Here is a 19,515-nt window from a genome sequence, read left to right as displayed (position 1 = left end):
ACAGACATATATTTATAATGACCCCACCTTTTCAGCTTATGAATTATCCAGCTGGGATACCGACGTCTCTTGTGTAACATTCTTAAAGAGCTGCAATAAATTCACCTTGTGAGTCCATTAGCCAGAGAATGGAGGGGGAAATAATTTGCAGGGATTTTTTTTTTTTTTGTCTCTCTTCTTCGGCAAGGGGGAAAAAAGTTTGTGCTATGAACTTAGCCTAGCAGCTTCTGGAACGTGAGCCAAAAGGGGCAGGAAGTTGTTTTACAATAGCGTTACAGTGATCTGCCACAAATGGAAAAAGCCAAATGTTAGAGTCGGCAAAGAGAAAAAACATCCTTCTCCCCCTCATTTCCCTCCTTTTGCCCCTGAAGAGAGAAAAAGAGAAAGGAACATCGAGCTAGAAGTTCTTTTTCTTTTTTAATTACTTCTTGTAAGTAATGGAAAGATTATCTTACTTGCATATTCCATGGCAAGCATGAGAGAAAGAAGTATCAAAGGGACGTTTGAAAAAATGCACTTGGTAACTAGCAACGGGACTTTTGGCACAATTCCTTGAGTTTGCTTGAGGTTATGGAGGGGGATGGGAAGAAGAAAAGCAAGTCTACACAGTACGTTTTCTTTAAAAGAGGGGAGGGGGAACAGAGGAGAAACTATATAAAAACTTTTTTTTATAAAAAAAAAAAAGGAAATGTGTGTTGATCCTCTGAAGCTGAATCCTCAGGCATTTGTGGCCCGTCTTTGCAGCCCGATATGTTTTTTTGTGAGTGTGTGTAAGCGCTCTCAATCAAACAGCAATCATGGCAGCTGTTTTTCTTCCAGCACAGCAGTTGAGCTGTCTCGCCCAAATGCTTATCAGCTTTTGACTCGGTGCCAAGATAGTTATAAGGGCCAAGCAGCCTGAGCTTGGCTGTGCAGCTGGTTTAGAAGTAAGGGCATGAGAAAACAAAATCACCGAGGTTTTTTGTCACATGCAGTATTTACTTTTTCAAAGATTCATTTGCTGCTCTGTGGGTTTGGGGTTGTGTGGTTGGTTTGGGGTTTTGTGTGTGTGTGTGTGCACTGCAGTTCCGTGGTCCTTGTGGACTGCTTCACTACAGAGAGGGGTCTAGGTGCGTATACATATAAAGGGGAGCTCTTCTCTCTGTTTTAATCCCGGAAGATATTTCCGTTGGACGTGTCCGTCCCGTGTCCGTCCCCCCCCAGTTAAAAGCTCCATTAGCCGCACTGCGCTGTCAACCGTGCTGCCATTGCGTGGGTGCATTGACATTCCAGCGCAGCCCCTTTCCTCCCAGTTGCTCTTTTCCTCCCTGGGTCTCATCCTAAACTCCGGGGGAGGGAAGGGAGGTGGTGCCCCTGCATGGGCGCTCGGTTCCCTCCGCTGTGCTTGCCTCCCTCTGTGCCTGCTGCGTATGATGGAAACGAGCCTGCTCACGCAGGGCCGTGCCTCTCTTTCATCATCAGCTCTAGCCCTCTGCGTTTAGCTAGCTCACGTCCTCCTCCTCCTCTTCCTTAGCCAGATTGCTCCAGTCGCTCACAAGGGGGAGGCTGGGCTCTGGAAAGGGAAAAAAAAAAAAAAAGAAGGTTGCTGCTGCTGCTGCTCGCATTCCTGCTGCAAGGGCCTCCCCTTCAGACGGCCTTTGCCAGAGCACAACTTTTGAAAACACTGCGAATAGGAGCGCCTTTTTTTTTTTTTTTATTTCCCCTCTTCTTTATTTAACCCTCCTCTTCCACCGTTTTAGAATGGAGCTCGTTTTCCGTCTCTCCTGCGCTGTGCTCGGCTCCACTGTATATCGCAATGCTGAGGTTAAAGCGCCAAGTATTTTCCCCTCCGCTGATCCTTTTTTCTATTTCCCCTCTCTCTCTCTTCCCTCCGTTAAAGGAATTGATTTCTTTGACCGAGCAATGAATCGGGCTTTGCTAGTTTGTATGCTGCGAGAATGAAGGCTTTTATTTGTGATTTTCCTCCCCCGAGTATCAGTGCACAGTGCTGCTTATGGTACAAGCCTCTCACTGTGGCTGGCTTTCTCTTTAATACAAATATTTTTAATGGCTTTAGGTATCTGCGCCATGTGAAATAGTGTGGATGATATCCCTTCCAAACCCCTTGTAATCTGACCATGTCTGAAATGGAAATATGGGGGGGGGGATAGGGTTGTTTCGTCCTTGCAAACCTCTCCCCCCTCTTTCTCTGCTGAGGAGGGAAAAGGGGATGTGCAGTAAAATGCCGTCTCTGGGACAGGTGCCAGCTCCTAGACAAAAGAAGTAAAATAGGCGGTAAAGGGGGAGTCGGGGGGGGGGGGGGGAATTAATAGCCAACGAAAATAGGAATTGAAAGTCTCCGAGAGGCTGCGCTGGCGAAAGTGATGGTGCCTGACTGGCCTTTTTGCTGAATATTTGCTTAGCGATGGGTGGAAAGGAGAAAGTTGCGGCATACTTTTTATTCTCGTCTTCTCTGCAGGCGTTCGGCAGCGTGAAGGAAGGGTGGAGGGTGCCTTCTTTCTTTCTTTCTTTTTTTTTTTTCCTCCTCTCTTCTTCTTTTCCCTCCTTTCTACTGAATTATTCATAGTGTCAGTGGTGAAGCCAGGACTATTAGCATGCATCAGACATGCTGTTTGTCTGTTTGCTAACATTCTTCATTCAAGACTTGTTAACTACCAGACAAGCTTAACACGCTTCTTTTTTCCCCCTCCCCTCCTCTCCTCTCTTCCTCCGTCTCTCTCTCTCTCTTCGCCTTCCCTCCCTCCTTCCCTCCCTCCCCTCGCCCCTTCCCTTCCTTTCCCTTCCTTTCCTTTCCCTTCCCTTCCCTCGCAGCCGCCCATTGTTGCCGCCGGGCGCTGGCAGCCGGGGGCAGTTGCGGCCGGAGCGGGCGGAGGAGCGGCCGCCGGTTGCTAGGTAAGGACCGCCTTCCCCTCCTCTCCTAGGCCTGCGTGCACTTGCAAGGGCGAGAAATGCCACAGAGCTCGCTCAGTGCCTTCTGCCTGCTTTTCCAGGAGACTGCAGAGCTGCAAGGTGAACACCAGCACATCGGCGGCTCCCCGGGCTGGCTCCCCACCCTGTACAGGGTAAGCTGCTTTCCCACCGCTTCCCCGTTCCCCCCTTGACGGGTACCCACCAGCATTTCGTGGTTGTGTACCGCTACGATGGCATGAGCTGCCAGTACTTATCAAGTAGGGAAATTAAGTTTCAGAAACTACGTGGGTATCGGCAAATTGGCTCGTGAATGCCTATTAATTTCTGATTAACCAGTAGTACCTTACCAGCCCGGCAAGGTTTAGGCTCATGCAGGGTGATCGCTTGCTGGCTATTAGGGATGTGATATACTAATATTTGCTATTGTTGCTGTTTTTAAGGTTCTCTTCTCCCTCTCTATCAAGTCTGCCCCTCCCTTCGCTAGTCTGTTTAAAAGCAGCAAGCTTCATTTTCTTAGCAGACAAAGGTCGATCACAGCTTTTATTTCTGAATGCAAATGTTCTAGGACTTGTGCCAGTCTTGCCTTCATTGATTACAATATAGCTTCTTTCTTCAGTGGCATTTTCCCCTTCCTTCCCCCCCCTCCCCCCCCTTTTTTCCCCCTGTATTTTATTTTAAATAGAAGGAAGCGCAGGAAAAGAAAGTTGGGTGGTGCAAGTTTTTATATTTATTTAATATTTCACTATGTTTGAAACATCCATGTGCAGAGCAGCTCTAATGCAGCTGGTATCAAGTACATAGGGATTTATGCAATTTGTGTGTGTATACACAAGGGTATGTGTTCTCATTGCTCAACTAATATTTTTTAAGGTAACTATGTGATGATCTTTAGTAATTGTATCGCATTACACTTTCCTGATTGTATTAGCAATGTGAATTCGGGCATAAATATTTTCAGGGTTCATATAGAAGAATTATAATACCTATCATTGCTCAGGATTACTTTATAATGAACATTTTTTTGTCATGTATTTTTAGAATACTATTTTTCATGGCCTTTAAAGGTCTTTAAGGGCCAAAAGTGCGTTTTCTTCTTTATCTTTTACGTGCGCGCACGGGCACATGCTCACACACACTCCCACTCTCTTTCTCTTGCTCTTTGGGTGTTAAGGAAGGAATTTATTTTAAGTATAATACTTAAATATTAGAATAATGCCATTTATAGATCAAAGTAGCATGTGGATGTGGATGTACTGAGTTAGGCACAATTTGGCAGTTAGTTGTACACTTAAGATTTATTACTACTATGAAATTGCCAGACCTATTGCAATACTTACTTTAATTTGCACATGCACTTGTCTATATAAAGAATACAAAGTATCTGGAAATAAATAATTTTTGAAGACACTTTATGAGGAAACTAGACTTTTCATATGTATTTGTAAAACAAAATGCTTTCCTCTACTCTGAAAAAAGGGAATGTTTTTGTAAAATATTCTTTTCCCTTGAATTTTATTTATATCCAGGAATTAAATTAAATATCAAAACAAATCCAGATAAGTTTGGTTGTTTGTGGTTGGTTTTTTGTTTTTTGGTTGTTTTTTTTTTTTGTTTGGTTGTTTGGGTTTTTTGTTTTTTTTCTCCATTTAAAAAAAAAACAAACAAACACAAAACCAAACCTTCAAACCTTCAAAAATAATTAGGAAATACCTAGTGACTGGTACCAAAATAGTTTTTAAACTCGGGCCATTGACAGCATTGTCTCAAACCCATCTCCGTATTGGCAATGCATTTGAACTGTTTTATGGCAACATAAACTGAAAAACAACTCATAACTTTAAGTAGTAAAGCAGTATTTATTGGCTGATCAAGCTCAAAGTAAGTAAAGAATGTTTTAGTGAACTCTGTAGATTAAGAAGGGACTTCAGGATCGTATGGCTTGGTGATAGCTGAAATTATTTTCTTCAAAGTGATTTTTGGAGGCCTTTAGTAGCTGCACAGTACAAGGCAAATAAACTATTAGTTGAGGATTCTAACTTGTAGTTACTGGTATAAAATCATAAACAGATTTCAGAGTATATTTTTTATTGGTATAAAATCACAGAGATTTTGGAGTACTCAGTGATACTGCTTCCCTAATGATGCTGTTTAGATAAAGAGGAGATACTCTTTTTTCTTAAGTTGCAGTGCTTGTTGGAGTTGTTTTGTTGCTGAGGACTAGCACTTAAAGGAATATAAAATTGCTTCAGGTGTATTAGTTCATTATCTTGTGGTGGCTTGCTGGAAATGGTGGCTGTGAAAGTAAAAGAAGCAGAATTACCTTATTATTGGTTTATTTCACAGTGAGGATTTCTGTAAGCATGTTGAAAATGAACATAGTGCATAAAGATCACGTGTGTGTTAATTGAGGAAGGAAGGATTAAAATCTGTTCATTAGATTGGTGAATTCCAGGTTTTAAATTTAGAATTAGTTTTAGTCTGTAACTTGAAATATAGCTGCTGATAGAAACATTCAGATGAATGCCTTCAGGAATTATGCACGTGAGCTCGAGCATTTACATTTTGAAAGTGTTTGGTGTGGGATTGCCAAGATTCTCATACAAAAATGTTTGGTGCATGGAATGAAAAATTAAAAGCATAATCTTTCTCCCTCACCCACATCTTCCAAATGGATTTTTGTCCTCCAAAAGGATATTTAAGGTGTTGCTGAGAAATGAACAGTAGATTCTTAACCTCCCACCTATCTTGACTAAAAATATGGATTTTACCAAAAAATACTAACTCAGAGAAAGAGGGAAGCATGAGGGAAAGGTGCATATGTTCTAGGCCTGTGAGTAATACACAGTGCTCAACAGAGAGCAGTGTTACATGCAAGGCAGAGAGCAGCATCTTACACAAATAGGTGGGTTACGATGTGATAGTTACTTTCAGAAATAATAAATGGGATGCATGGCCTCCTTATTCAGGTTAAACTTTTTGAAAGTAATTGGAATTTTGCCTGGATGATGCTGCCAGCTTTGGGTCAGGTTAAGGGAGATTTTATTGTGGGTAAAGGAGAGGGGAAAAAAAAGAGGAGGTGGAGAGAAGAAAGGGAAAGGGGATGGAGCAGGAGTTACCACTTTCAGATGTGGGTGCAGTCTGGAGTTCTCATCTTCACTGAATATAGAAGGTAACTTAAGACTGTGAGGCTGGATTATATTTTGTATGTCTGTATTAGTACAGCACTGCCTTCTTGTATGTGCTAAGTATTCGTAAACACTTTGTAACAGGTAAAGAGAAAGGAGGAGTGGAAGGAATGCCTTGTTTCATCCAGTTTACTTTGGGGATTTTATTTTTTTTTTTACTTTTGGGAGGGGGGTGCTGGTGTAATTCAGTGTTTCAGCAGCTCTCTTGAAGGCAGAATGGTTTCACTGTAATCAGCCTTCACCCATGTGCCACATGGCATTACAAACCTCTGCAGGGCCTTGCACCTTGTACGGCAGCATTCAAAGTCTTCTATGCACATGGGTGCTCAGGGCATGGGCAGGCCTGTGATTGTGATACCTTCCCTCAAGCAAATGGAAATAGGCTTGAATTAGGAATTCCTCCTCAAACAGCATCAGTTGCACTCAGCTTGAAACTGGTGCAGGTAATCAGCCCTCCCACCCTCTCCCCCTGCAGTGGCAGTTATTGTGGAGGGCTAATACGTATATATAAATAACAAAGCAACGCTGCCATGCAGTTTTGATTTTGATTTATGGCTGAATGTGTCTGAGAAGAAAAAAAACTAATTTAGAAATATGACTGCGCGTCTTTGTTTCTCACATAAGATATACTGTAGAACATGTTTCTTCATAGCTACATACGTGTTCATATAGCATGTTTGCTTTTACAATGCATTTGATTTTTGCAAAGATTGGTATTAATTTATTCAGTGTGTTTGCAGCTAGTTAGACTTCTGATTGCAGCCAGAAGACGGGAAGTTGAAATCCCTGTGGCCAGCACAATAGACGTTCATAAGTAGAGTGATCCCAGTAGATATAAAATGGCGGGGTAGATGTTTTCAGTGCACCTATACTTCTGCAGGTCCTGAGTTAATACTGCTGTAAATGGTGTTGTGTAAATCCGTACTTGTTTATTCATTTGACTCCATGCCTCATCCACAATAGGAAGAATTCTGTTGAGTTTGATGGACTTTGGAGCAATCCTCCCCTACTCGCATAGTCACTAACGTAGCATGTATGCACATTTGTGGAATTGCTAATAAATGTGCCCTGTAACTTCTTGCTAGAGAGCAAACCAATCTGTGATTTTCCTAGGAATGATGCAGAAATACGTCCACAGGTGTTCCAGCCCTCACGTAGAATGTGTTAAATCTGCTAGTGAGCCCAATAATAGTAGGATTTCATTAAAATTTTACTTATGATCTCCAAAATAGCACATAATTCTGTTTAAGATACCTTGATTTATAGGTAGGTATGAAGGAATAAAATGCCTGGAATCAGGCCCTTTGTAGCCTGTCTTTTAAAAAAGATATGCTGTCAAATGTGAGGTCTCATCATTTTGAGTTGCCCTTTGTAAAAAGGTCTTTTTTCACAGAAGATTAGTGTTACCACTTATTTAGTAGTTGTGCACTCTTCCTTCTTGCATACATTTGAAATTTCCTATGCCATACCTCTGGAAACAAAGGATCTGATCCAAAGGCCTCTGAAGGCGATGGGGATTTTTCCATTGACTTCAAATGGGATTTGGATTAAGCATATATACATAATAGTTTGCAATAATGATCTGACTGCTATAGTGGTTTTCAGGGCCTGCCATTAAAACTTCATAAAACTCGCAGAAATTGTGCAGGCATAATACTTCAAAATACATGTCTAAGCATTGATCATGTTCTGCTGGTTTTTCTTTTTCTTCTGAATTTTTTTTTTTTTTTTTTTTAAAAAGGTGTATGGGGGAGGGCTCTAAAGAGCTTCATCTCACTGATGCTCCAAATCAGTTTTATGAATAAAAAAAGAGTGAATGTGGCTTCCATATTTGGTATGTAATTGACGCATTACCTTATACATTCTTTATTTAAATTAGGGCAGTCTTTTTAGAAGAAGTCTATAGATTTAGAATGGCAATGTACCACTTATTTATTTTTACACACATAAGTTTAAATTAACCTCAATTGTCTTATCCTGTTATCTGCCAAGGAAAATATTTAACTCTCTCTGAAGTTTTGAAGTGATTTGCTCTTTTCAAACTTGTTAAAACACAAATAGAAAAGTAAATTGCTTTGGATACTGATTGAAGACTTTGAGAAAGGGAAGGAAGAGGAGCTAAAGAAAACTGAATGTATTATTATAATAGCCAATATACCTTTATTAAATATTAATTAACTAATCATTTTCTGTAGCTTTGATTGATTGTGTTTGAATTGCTAACTGATATTTTGCAACAATTTGAATCTGAGGTATACTTAGTATGTTGCCCATGTATTCAAATACCTGCATATAGATTTATTTCCTGTGGTGTTCATTCAGCTCCTGAAATTCTTTTGTCAGTGTAAGGAGACATTTTCGGTAGGAGAAGGCAGCTTCAATTTTAATAATAAAAGTGTTCACATGGTTTTATAACTACAGACACAAATATTTTTAGATAGAGTGTCAAATTAGGAAAAAATAGCATTTTTTGAAACTGGTCTGGATGCTTTTTTTTTTTTTTTTTTTAGGTAATTTAAAAAATAGGAAAGTGAACTGGAAACAGTTGCTCTCAGGAGCTAGAAAACAAGAAGCAGCAGCAAGTCTGTTTATTTTAAAGTTGTGGGGGCAGATGGTGGCACTGAGTAGCTTGGAGAAATATGTGACAGCATTTTTGTGTTTTACAACCATGATAGGCCAAGATGCTTCACCCTGAAGTTGATTCATCAGAGAGATGTCAGTTTAGGGTTCCTGTAAAGGATATAGACATACAAGGGGTAATGGGTTAAAACTTAAACAGGGGAAGTTTAGGTTGGATATAAGAAGGAAATTCTTTCCTCTTAGGGTGGTGAGGCACTGGAATAGGTTGCCCAGGGAGGTTGTGAATGCTCCATCCCCCTCAGTGTTCAAGACCAGGTTGGACGAGGCCTTGGGTGATATGATTTAGCGTAAGGTGTCCCTGCCCATGGCAGGGGGGTTGGAACTAGATGATCTTAAGGTCCTTTCGAACCCTAACGATTCTATGATTCTATGATTAATACTTATTTTTCAACACAAGTTACGTTATTCTTTCTAGTACATTGTTCATGGTAACTGGTCTTGCAGAGTCACAATAGAATAGGTGATAGAAAAGACTTTGTTCAGCCAGAAGATAACGCTGTAGAAGAAATTTGTATTTTCATCTGCAAGATGTATTAACCGTAAAGAAGTTACAAATATCTGTAATGGTTTAGATGGGCTGTTGTTTCAGTTCAGGAAATACTGTGTGTTGGTGAACACAAAACTTTGACATGACTTTTAAATCATTTGCAGTTTTTCAGAATTAGTCTTGCTGTTTATTGTAATTCAGTGTGCAGAAGCGTAGGAAAGCTATTTAATTGCATCTGAGAGATTTTGATCACTGTATTTATTTTGCTGCCCATACACAAAGAGCTCTGGTATATTTACTTCTACTTTTGTGTATATAGCAAGTATTATTTTCAAAAGATTTTGCTCTTTGATAAATATTTGTTTTTCTTTTTTCTGCTTTGATATTTATTCTTCTCTCTGGTTGCAGATTTTTATTATTTTTTTTTCCCTTTCTTTTAAGAAAAAAGAATTCTTACAATATTTTTGTTACCTTTGGCCGATGAGATGCATTGTCTTATTTGCCTATAGGAAAGAAAACAGTACATCCAGACCTGAGTTAGAGGAAAGTCTTCCACAGGTATCAGAGTTTTGTATTATACTCTCAACCAAAGTAACACTAATTTAAAAACCTGACACAGGAAGCCTGAACTCAAACGACTCTTAAAGTGCATTTAAAGAACACTGCATTCTGCATGACCTTATGTACTTACGAAGTTAGCTTTTTCATTCTTACTTTGTCTGATTTAATCCAAGGAGAGTCAGTCTTGCTTTCTTGTTTTAAGAAGCACAACATTAGTATGATTCCTACTCCAGTATGCATATATGAATGACGGGGTGCATGGGAAGGAATTGATCACATTATCCCCAAATGAATGGAAACTTACAGGCCCAAAGGGCATGCACATATAAATTTTGCTGCAGGAGCTCATTGTGCGGTTTGGGTTTGTTTTTAATGCAGTGTGAAATACAGGGAGTTTTTGGTTGCTTAGTTATTATGTGAATAATCATTTACATTTTAAAATCTATTAGTAACTGCTTTTAAAAAATAGTTTTTCGACTCAGTCTGTTATGAAGGTAGTTACCAGTTTTTAATTGAAGGTTATACATTTCCTATTCTATAATTAATATAGGAGGAATTAACATGATCACATGGAAATTTTGTTTCTTAAATGGAGATTTACATTGATGGATTGAAGGTTTAAGGTGCAGATTTACATTTAAATTACGTATTACATGACATTTACATTTTAAATGATACTAAAACAATTATTTCTACTGTCTCCTCTGTGCCTTCTGAATCTCTGTATAACATTATTTTATTTAAAGTATAACACACTCTATGTATATTTCACATGTGATCAGAGTATTTTTTCCTATGGATGCACTCCTATTTGACATAAATAAAAATGAAGCTGAACATGTAATATTCACGTTTAAGATGCTGTTTAGCATTTTATTTAGAGTGGCAGTTACTTACTCCTCTGTAACACAAAATGCTCTCACAGGGTGCTGTTTAACAGGGTAAAAGTGGTATCTATCAGATACTTGGGGTTTTTTTGCCCTAAAATGCTTTCAGGAGTCAGAACTCACAGTGTTACTTAAGGCAAACAGCTAAGGAATAGCACTTGGCTGCATATTCAGCCAGCTGGCAACAAGGTGGTCTAGAGTTTGTAGAAGTGGAGAACTGATTTGGGAGAGAAAAGCAAACTGAAGAGTATTTGTACCTGTTGTACAGAGAAGGCCAGTTTGGAAGTCAGGAGCGACAGCAAAGTAATTGTAACTTGATGATGATGCTTTCATGCTTATGGAAAGTACTGTATATACATACATGTATTATTTGCTGCTGAATATTTCTTCAGTCCACATCTTGCAATCAGTTTTAGCAAGTTCGAAGGAACTTTAAAGTATGAGCATAATTCTCTTCCCAAAATAGATTTCTTTACACTGTCAGTTGGATGTGGCTGATTTGTGCCCATATAAGGTTCTGGGTTGGACACTAAAGCACTAAAATTCCATTATTATTAAAATAATTGCTTTAAGCCTTTTAACATCCGATGCCTGCCCAGCTGAATACATGAAAGGGTAAACACCCGCTTGGTGGTGGATTGAACTTGACATGGAAAACTGGGGGGGGGGGTGGGGTGGGGTGGGGTGTGTGTGTGGCTGAGCCACTATCAAATCCCTGCATTTTGTAACTTTTCTTGTCATCTGTGTGTTCCTCCTGAGATACATTCTAACCTAAAATGAAGATTAGTTCAAGTTTCAGCAGGAAGAGCTAATAAGCTTTCCCAAAGATCAGCCTGTGAAAAAAACAGGCCTTAACTGTGTATCTTGGTTTTAAAGTAGCAAATAGTGGAAGAACAAATGGAAAAGTCTTACAACTCTATCAACATCAAGCGATCAAGCTGAAAAATTACTTTGCCAGCTCACTGTACTCATACAGGCTTTGTTACAGCTCTGTATGAGTATTTTTGAAAAATGCTTATAATGAAAAGGTTTATCTGGGCAATCAGTGCCTGTGTTTCACTTTGCTGTCTAGTGGGTATTACTTCTAATAGCAGTTAAAGAAAGTAAACCATTCTTTACAAAAATTTCACCTCTGCAGAAGACTAGTTCAAGGCCTACACAGAGTTTAAGAACCATTCAGACCACTTCAGATAGCACTCAGCTTTTTTCTGTCCATTATGTACTTTTATGTACAGCTACTGCTATAGAGACCACTGGGAGAAATATTGGGTACAAAGAATAGTTTTTATTGTGACATCTGCAGTCTCAAGAGTTTATTTAGTCACTCTTCTATCTTTTAATATAATATCCTTTAATTTGTAAAATATGCAACTTAGACACGCTATTGTCCAGAAATTGGGCCTTGATGAAGTATATATATGTGGGAGTCAGGGTGCCCATGTCTGGAAAAGTGAGAAGTTGAGGGATTCTTTTATGCTGAGCCGCAGGTGTAACAGTAAGAGCCTCTTCAAGTTTCCTCCCTTTTGAGTTTTGAGTTTTCCTCAACACCTCCCTGTGTAACCTGGTGATAACTCTGATGTTGCCTGTGAGATTTCTTCAGTAAGAAACTGTTGATGTTTGAATAAACCATGCACATCGTATGTGTGGAGAACACTGAGCTGAGAAGGGAGAAGTCAGAAACTGTTTTGAAATGCAGTGCCTGCAGAATTTGAGGGATTAAATACTGTTTTGCACAAGGCAGCATCTCATAGTCTAGGTCTGTGATGTACCTGCCATTCTAGTCTTTGACTTTCTTTGAATGGAGACTTTCATTCTTACCTCAAGGAGGTGATTCTCCTGCCTTCCCAAATTCAGTAGTATTCTCTACCAAAGTGGAAGGTGATGTGCTCCCTGCTTACTTGCCACGAGGTATCTTTCATCACCACCCTCTTGTAAATGTATCAGTCTGTTTTATGCCCCAATAGGAATATGCTGTGAAATTGCCTGGTCTTCCAGTTTCGGATTCTGCTGTCCAAATAATTAAAATCCAGTTTATTGACAGCATTTTAAGATTGTATGGGGAAGTTAATTAGATCATTGACTGAAAAAAAAACCCAAAAAACAACAAAACAACCACAAACCCAAAACCAAACCAAACCAAAAGCCCCAAACATTTACAGGATACGAAACAACTAAAACTTTAGAAATCTTAACCTTTTATGTGCTCCCTGCAGAATAGAAAATTGGGAGAGAACTTCTGAAAATAAAGGCATTGACATATTTTGAATCTTCTGTTTGCTGTTGGTTTTGTTTTGTTTTGTTGGTTTTTTTTCTCTCTCTGGCAATTCTTTCTATACTACTGCTGGCCTGAATGAAATTGAGTTTAGGATTGATTTCTTTTTAGAGCAGCCTGTCCTCTGTACTGAGTTTAGTTTCTAGAAGACAGGCAAGTGTGCCTGGTTCATGCAGCACTTGCATTGTGTAGCAAATCACAGTCAGCTCAAGCGAGCAGGCTTTCTCAGTCACCCTGTCTATAATTTTCACTCGCATCAAGGGCACAGCTACACTGGAGAGTGCCCCAGACACACACGTGATGCTCAGAGCTGGGAAGCCGACAAGGGTTTTACTGAGCTCAGAGAGCCACGCTGGTTCCACCATGTGGACAGCTTCAAGCCAGCTAAAGTTGTGCTGCTTCAGTTGCTGAGAAGGCCAACTGCGTTTTAATGAATACTGTAAAAACTGTGGGTTTTTTTTTTTTGTTATTTTCATCGTCCACCCCCCCACCCCCATGCTCCCCACTGCCCCATTTTTAGTAAGTGTGCCTGTGGCAATCACATTCTGCAGATGCTTATGCATAGGACTTTTGTACCTGCTGGTAGTCCCAGACTGTTGCTTCCGTATCCTCCCTCCTCTCCTCTCATCTGCAGCTGGTAAAGGCTGTGTGAAAAACAGTGCTTTGAACCAAAAGTGAAAATACAGAAGACCTAAAGTGAGAGTTTTCTGAAATGTTTCCTAGTAATACTCTGCCTAATTTGAGAGCCTTATAGCCTGATTATTAATGGCGCTGAAAATCTTCACATGAGTGCTGCTGGGCCCCAAGTATGTTCTAGTGCTTGCATTTAGGTGTCAATTGGCTTGTGAGTGCTTTTGATAACCAGTCTTCTTATATTCTCATTACCTGCAGTGTGAGAAGAGTTCCAGTCCAAGCTGTGTGTAGGTGTCCTGAACACCAAGGTGTGTAAGCTAGCCAGCTAGACAGTTTCCATCTTCAGTTTAGAGTATCAGTTGAAGTCAATTGGGAGAAGTTTGTGCAATAAACCTGAAAAGAAAAAGGGACAAATGTTCTAGCTTGGATGGTGAATTTGGGCAGGGTTTGTAACTAGTACCTGTCTTTGGCTGATGCTCTGCTGAGAGAGGAAGATAAAACGAGGCATTCCCCTTTACTTCTGCTCAGTAAATGGTATGCTCAAAAAGATCAGCAAGTTTCAGCAAACTGAAGCAAAGACCTGGTATCATATTATGTCTTAGATGAACTGATGTGTTTTGAATGTACTTTTTGAGAAACAGAGGAGTAGATTGCTCTGGGAGTTCATTGTTGGAGAGAATGAGATCTGCAAGTACATTAGAAATCTTCATTAGAAAGAAAATCAATAGCAAAACAATGTTTCAACTTATAATCTCAGTAATTTGCATCTAAAAATCTAATTCTTCTCAGAGGTGAAGACTTTTCTGTTGGTTTTTTATTGAAAGATAGTATTTGAATAGTAAGTCAGTGTTGGGAAGACTTTTGGTTTGTTTCTTTAAGAAGTCCTTCCAGTAACTCCCAAAACTCTTCACAGCTATTTCCTTTGTGTCTTTTTTTTTTAAAAGAAAAAAAAAAAAAAGGGAGTAGGAGATTTTTGCAAGATACATTTTAATTTTACTTTGTATTCAGTAAAAGTTTCCTCTTTAATATGGAAAGTACACATTACTGACTGCCTTTAACTGGAAGCCAATTTTTATGTTAAACATATGTATTATGAATAAATTGCTATTATTGCATATTCTTACTGTGGATGCACTGCTGCAAATAATGTGGTGACTTGAACCTCTGTAGGAGTTTTGCTGAGAGTAATACCGTGAGGCATTAAACCTTGCTCTAAAAATATCTGGGGCACTGTAAACCAGTAATGACATAAGATTTCTCTTTTTTTGAGAGACAGAGGGGAAAAAAAAATAAAGACAGCTGGGTGAAACATGTCTTTCTGGTGATATAAGAGTTCAAATTTTATTTTGTCTAGCAATCAAGGCGCATTTTTTTCTTTTTAGGAAATAAAAATGCATCATTTTGACTTCTATCTTGAAAAAGGAGAAGCCCTAAGTTGACATATTCCACACAATTCCATTTTTCATGAGAACTTTAATTTTGTATTTGCATGTCATAATTTACATTTAAATTCTAATGTTGAAATCAATTGTCTCTGTAAATTATCCATTAAAAATGAGAAAAAGACCCCTTTCTGTTCATACACGTAAAGTAGGGAATGTGACTTCATAGCTGCTTCTGGTGAGAGAAAAAGCATGATAGCTTCTGTAACTGCAGCATCAAACCCTGAGTAGCTGTCTCTGTAATAGTATTGCGATGGTGCAAACATTGCCATCGCTGTACTTTTTAGCAGGCTTCTGTTGTGTCAAAAGGTGAGAGAGGTTGCTATAAATAACTGTGATGGATTGTGTTGTAGCTAGTGATTCTTTTGGAGTTGCTACAGGAGTCTGTATGCTTTGGTTGGCTTTTTTTCCCCCCTCTTAAATAGCATGCAATGCTACACCATTTAGTATACCTTTATTTAATTTGTCTCATCTGTGACACAGTCTCTTTAAAGAGCTCAGGCTTTAGATTAAAATACAGTTCTCAGGCAGAAAGAAACTGCAGTAAAAGTAGTTGTACTACTAGTTCATCCCATGATTAATAGCAAGACTTGCTTAGAAGTTAGTCTTTGATTTCCTCTGTTTAATTGTAGCCGTAAGTGAAATGGGGTTTTGATTTATAGAAAATGCAAAATTGGGTACAGAAAGTTTTAAATTACAGCAACAGTAAAAAATTTCCCACAATAATCATCCCATATTGTTTCAATTCAAAAGAGCCAAGCCTTGATTTGTGTGGGAAAGAACTCATAGCAGCCAAGTTCCACATTTGAAACTGGGGAGAGGGGAGGATCAATTACCATCTTTTGAGGGTATAAAAATATGCCTGAACTTCACTGTGTAACACTTTCATCATACAGTCCCTCTCTGGAAGGGTGCTTGCTAATTAATTAATTTAGAATAGCTATTTTCTGACATGAATACTGTGTAAAAGTAGAAAAATTGTGTTAGGACATACAACAACATTGGCAAAAAAGAAAAAAAAGAATAGCAGACGCTTTAGGAAAAGCAATGGCTTGTAATCATGAGTGAAAATGAATCTTCTGTTTTAATATAATATTTTCAGTGTACAGAACAGTTCAGTATGCTGTTAAGTTTTAATAACTGCACTTTAATAGTAACTTTACTGACAGTAATTTAATTCTTAAACTACTCTGGAAATTCTGCATGGCTGATCTTGCTTTTGCTTCACCATGTTTATGTTGACTATTTCTTTCATGAGACCACAATCACTATGTGTGTTTACAGCCCCAATCCTAGAAGTTGATATTCTAGGTAGTTAAAATATGTTCTGTATCACTGAAGCTGTTTTGAGGAAATAACTTTGCTTTAACAGGGCAAGACCAAATTCTGCTCTATTTACAGGGGTAAATTCTGAAAGCCACTATTCTGACCCATGGAGGTTTACATCTGTGTTCCTGAGAATATGAGTTCTGGAGCTTCATAGTTCATATTTGCTTTTTTTTTGTGTACCAAAATGCAGTCAAAAATGATTTTGAAAATAATAATGCAGTTGTTACTCTCTTGGCCAACTTGCAGATTTTTAAAATCCTGCTTCACAGTCTCTCCTCACATACAGTTTTTATTTCGAGCATACTGAGCTTACAGTTTGGATATAAAATGCTGCTTCTATTCCATTTGATTTGGCATGGCCAAAATTTAAAATCTAAACATGAAGTGTAGCATTGATCCATTTATAAGCACTTACAAATTGTACTGCACTTTCTGGATAATTTATTGTAGTAGCATTTTAAAGTCAGGTAAGCTCTGCTTTTGTGCTGTCAGTTGTGCTGTCAGTCTGACAGTTTAATCAAGATACAAATTTAGAAACAAATCAGCACTGTCTTTTATATAGTGCCTCTAAGTCCATGGTAATTGGTACCAGACTTTGGTAAAAGGAAAGGATCGCCGTTTCATGCTACGAATACCAGTGAGTGTTGCTCCACAGCTGCATCATAAGAAGAGAAGATGCAAGAAAAATTAAAGGGTCCCCACATGCATTTTTCTGTAGTATACCTTTTCCAGAGTACGAGGTTGATGGAAAATTCCCTCAAATACAGTGTGTTAGCTTACTGTAAGTAGTGTCATGTGTTCTGCATGCTTTAACTCTTACCTTTAGATTGCAGTAGTTTTTAAGCCCACTTTCTTTAACTTTGTAGTTTTGAAATATTTTTAAAAACCTAAAAGCCTAAAAACCTAAAAAACCTAATAAAATCAGAGCAGGGATGGTGGAATACAAGTGCTTCTGGTGCGATTGGATCATACTGATGTAAACTGGCTCCCTTTGGATTCTCTACAAAGGCCTGTTTTGGGTAGTTTTGTCCTGTCAGAACTTACCTTACAACGTGAGCTGCAGTGCAGGTTCCGTTCCTGCTCTCTCCACGTTTCAAGGATTCATGCTCAGCTAGAGCATATATGAGCTATAGACTGAGACTGTATGCTCTGGCAGCACAGATGGAGTATTCTGTCATTAGGACTGTTTGTTGCCTGTTGGAACACACAGCATATTTCTACCGTGGCATCAACAGTTTCTAAGAACTGAGGTCAAAATAAACAGGTTGCAGTTGGATACAGGAACGGTCTGGGAAACAATTTAAAATTCCCTTCTTAGGCATAAGCATATTCCTAGATACGTGGATAAAAAGACATTTTTATAGCAAGGGCTCATGTTAATTTATGCTAGCATATACAGATTAGCATACATTTGCAGGGGAACAGTCAGTAAATTTTCCATGCATATTGGCACATGTATGCGAAATGGACCTTGTTTTAAATAAATAAGCAAATTTAAGCACAGTAATCTTGCACTGCTTCTCCCAGTGTTTGTAATACTTTAGCAAAGCAAAAGTGATGCACGTTAAAAAAACCCACGTATTTTAATTAGGCTTCGGTCTTCTCTGCAAGTGTGGATGTCACTAATTGCACTGGTGCACGTGGTCCCTTTGAAGTCGACAGGACTCTTTGCAGGAGTAAAGCTCCAGTGCTGACAGACAAGCTCTGGCAAACCTCCTTGAAGTGGTTTAAATTGCTACTGCCCCAGACTCCCTGCTCCGCCCTTTTACTGGGGATTAGTGCTTCCTCAGCGGAATTTGCAGAAGCGAACGTGCTCACACCTTAGCTGCTTTGTTGCAAAACCCACAGGTTCAGCTCAAACCCTTCAAAATGTATCGCTTTCTGCTAAGCTGCTGGAGGGTGCTTCAGGTCTGTGTTTGCTGATTCAGTATGGAGAGCTGTAATCTCCAGCAGCTAGGTGGAGCAGACCGCTGGGAAAAGGGACTTCTGTGTGTGACAGCAAGATTCACCCAAGCTCAAGTATCAGTGCCCCTTCCGTAATGGTAAGTATTTACAGAGTCAGCCCCTATATAGACTCAAATTCCATGTGAAATCCTGGCCCCAAAGAGGTGAGCAGAGTTTTAGCCAGGCATATCAGTGAAACTGGGGGTTAATTTGTAGTGTTTAAAAAGCCATCAATTTTTACATAATAGGACAAGTACTTGTGGTGATTTTGGCTTGAATAGAGATGTAAATATGTTTGCTTCCTGGCAGAATCAGCAACAGTCACTTTGAAAGGTTTACTCATATCTACCTAGTCACAGTTCATTTATAGCTAATGTAACTATCTCCTGTTTACTGAACTGCAAACATGTAAGTGCACAGCAAACTGCTAGAAGTTAGAAAATGTTCTTATGGTTTTGTTTCTTTTTGGTGGGCGAGTTAAATGTAACTCAAGTTTCAGCGGTTAAAATAAAAAAATAGGTCATTTTTTCCTTTTCAGAAATGAAACATTACTGAGCTGTATGGCATGCATAATGGTAAATAGCTAATATGGGTATGTGTAGTGTCAGTAGTGAAAAGAAGTGTCATGAGAACTAAGAGATTTTTTTAAGACTAATATGGAAAGATGTGTTTAATTCTTTAAAAGAAAGAGTAAAAAAGAACGCCTCCCCAAACTCTTTGTGGCTGCCACTTTACAGCGATTGCTGTTCTTACCTTCCATGTCACGAGGAGTTCAGTGGTCCATATTGCAACCAGGGTAATAATATTATCATCCCTTTTTACCTTCTGTATGCTCCTACTACCACAGTGACAGGGAGAGAGCTCTCCTAGAAACCTTTTTGATGGTCTGAATTTTCTGTCTTCACCAAGTTTGTTATGTTCTTGTTGCTCTTCTCTGTATACCCCAAAGACAGTATGTATGTTAACAGCATTTTTTTCCATTCTTTACAATGACAAATCTTGTACATCCTTCATCCTAATCTACCATCTCTTTCCCACTCACAGCTTCTGAGTCTCAGGCTCTTCACTGTCTGTGAATGCAGCTGGGAACACTCCTCCCACCCCCCCTTCTTTTCAGTTGGCTCTTGGAGCCCACTGCAGATGGTCTGTACCTCATGCATAATAACGATTGCTTTTTTTCTTCTCAGGCAGGTTTCTGTGCCTGTAAGAGGCAGACACTCTGGCA

At 39.2% G+C, this 19,515-nt stretch overlaps 1 long non-coding RNA gene across 1 annotated transcript in view; it reads left to right on the top strand.

Moving 5' to 3' along the window:
- Nucleotides 1-19,515, top strand: part of LOC130608625 (uncharacterized) — a 119,501-nt gene that overhangs the window by 22,739 nt on the left and 77,247 nt on the right. Inside the window, exons 4-5 of the long non-coding RNA XR_008974586.1 lie at nt 2,812-2,892; nt 2,969-3,062. This is a non-coding gene — a long non-coding RNA (uncharacterized LOC130608625). The remainder of the gene's footprint in view (nt 1-2,811; nt 2,893-2,968; nt 3,063-19,515) is intronic.

Source organism: Pezoporus wallicus, unplaced genomic scaffold (genome assembly GCF_028554395.1).
Source record: "Pezoporus wallicus isolate ANWC-B61680 ecotype Strahan unplaced genomic scaffold, APGP_CSIRO_Pwel_v1 scaffold_3294, whole genome shotgun sequence".
NCBI classification, from domain to species: Eukaryota; Metazoa; Chordata; class Aves; order Psittaciformes; family Psittacidae; genus Pezoporus; species Pezoporus wallicus.
Note: the sequence above shows the minus strand (reverse complement) of the source record. Positions and strands in the feature narration are given on the sequence as shown.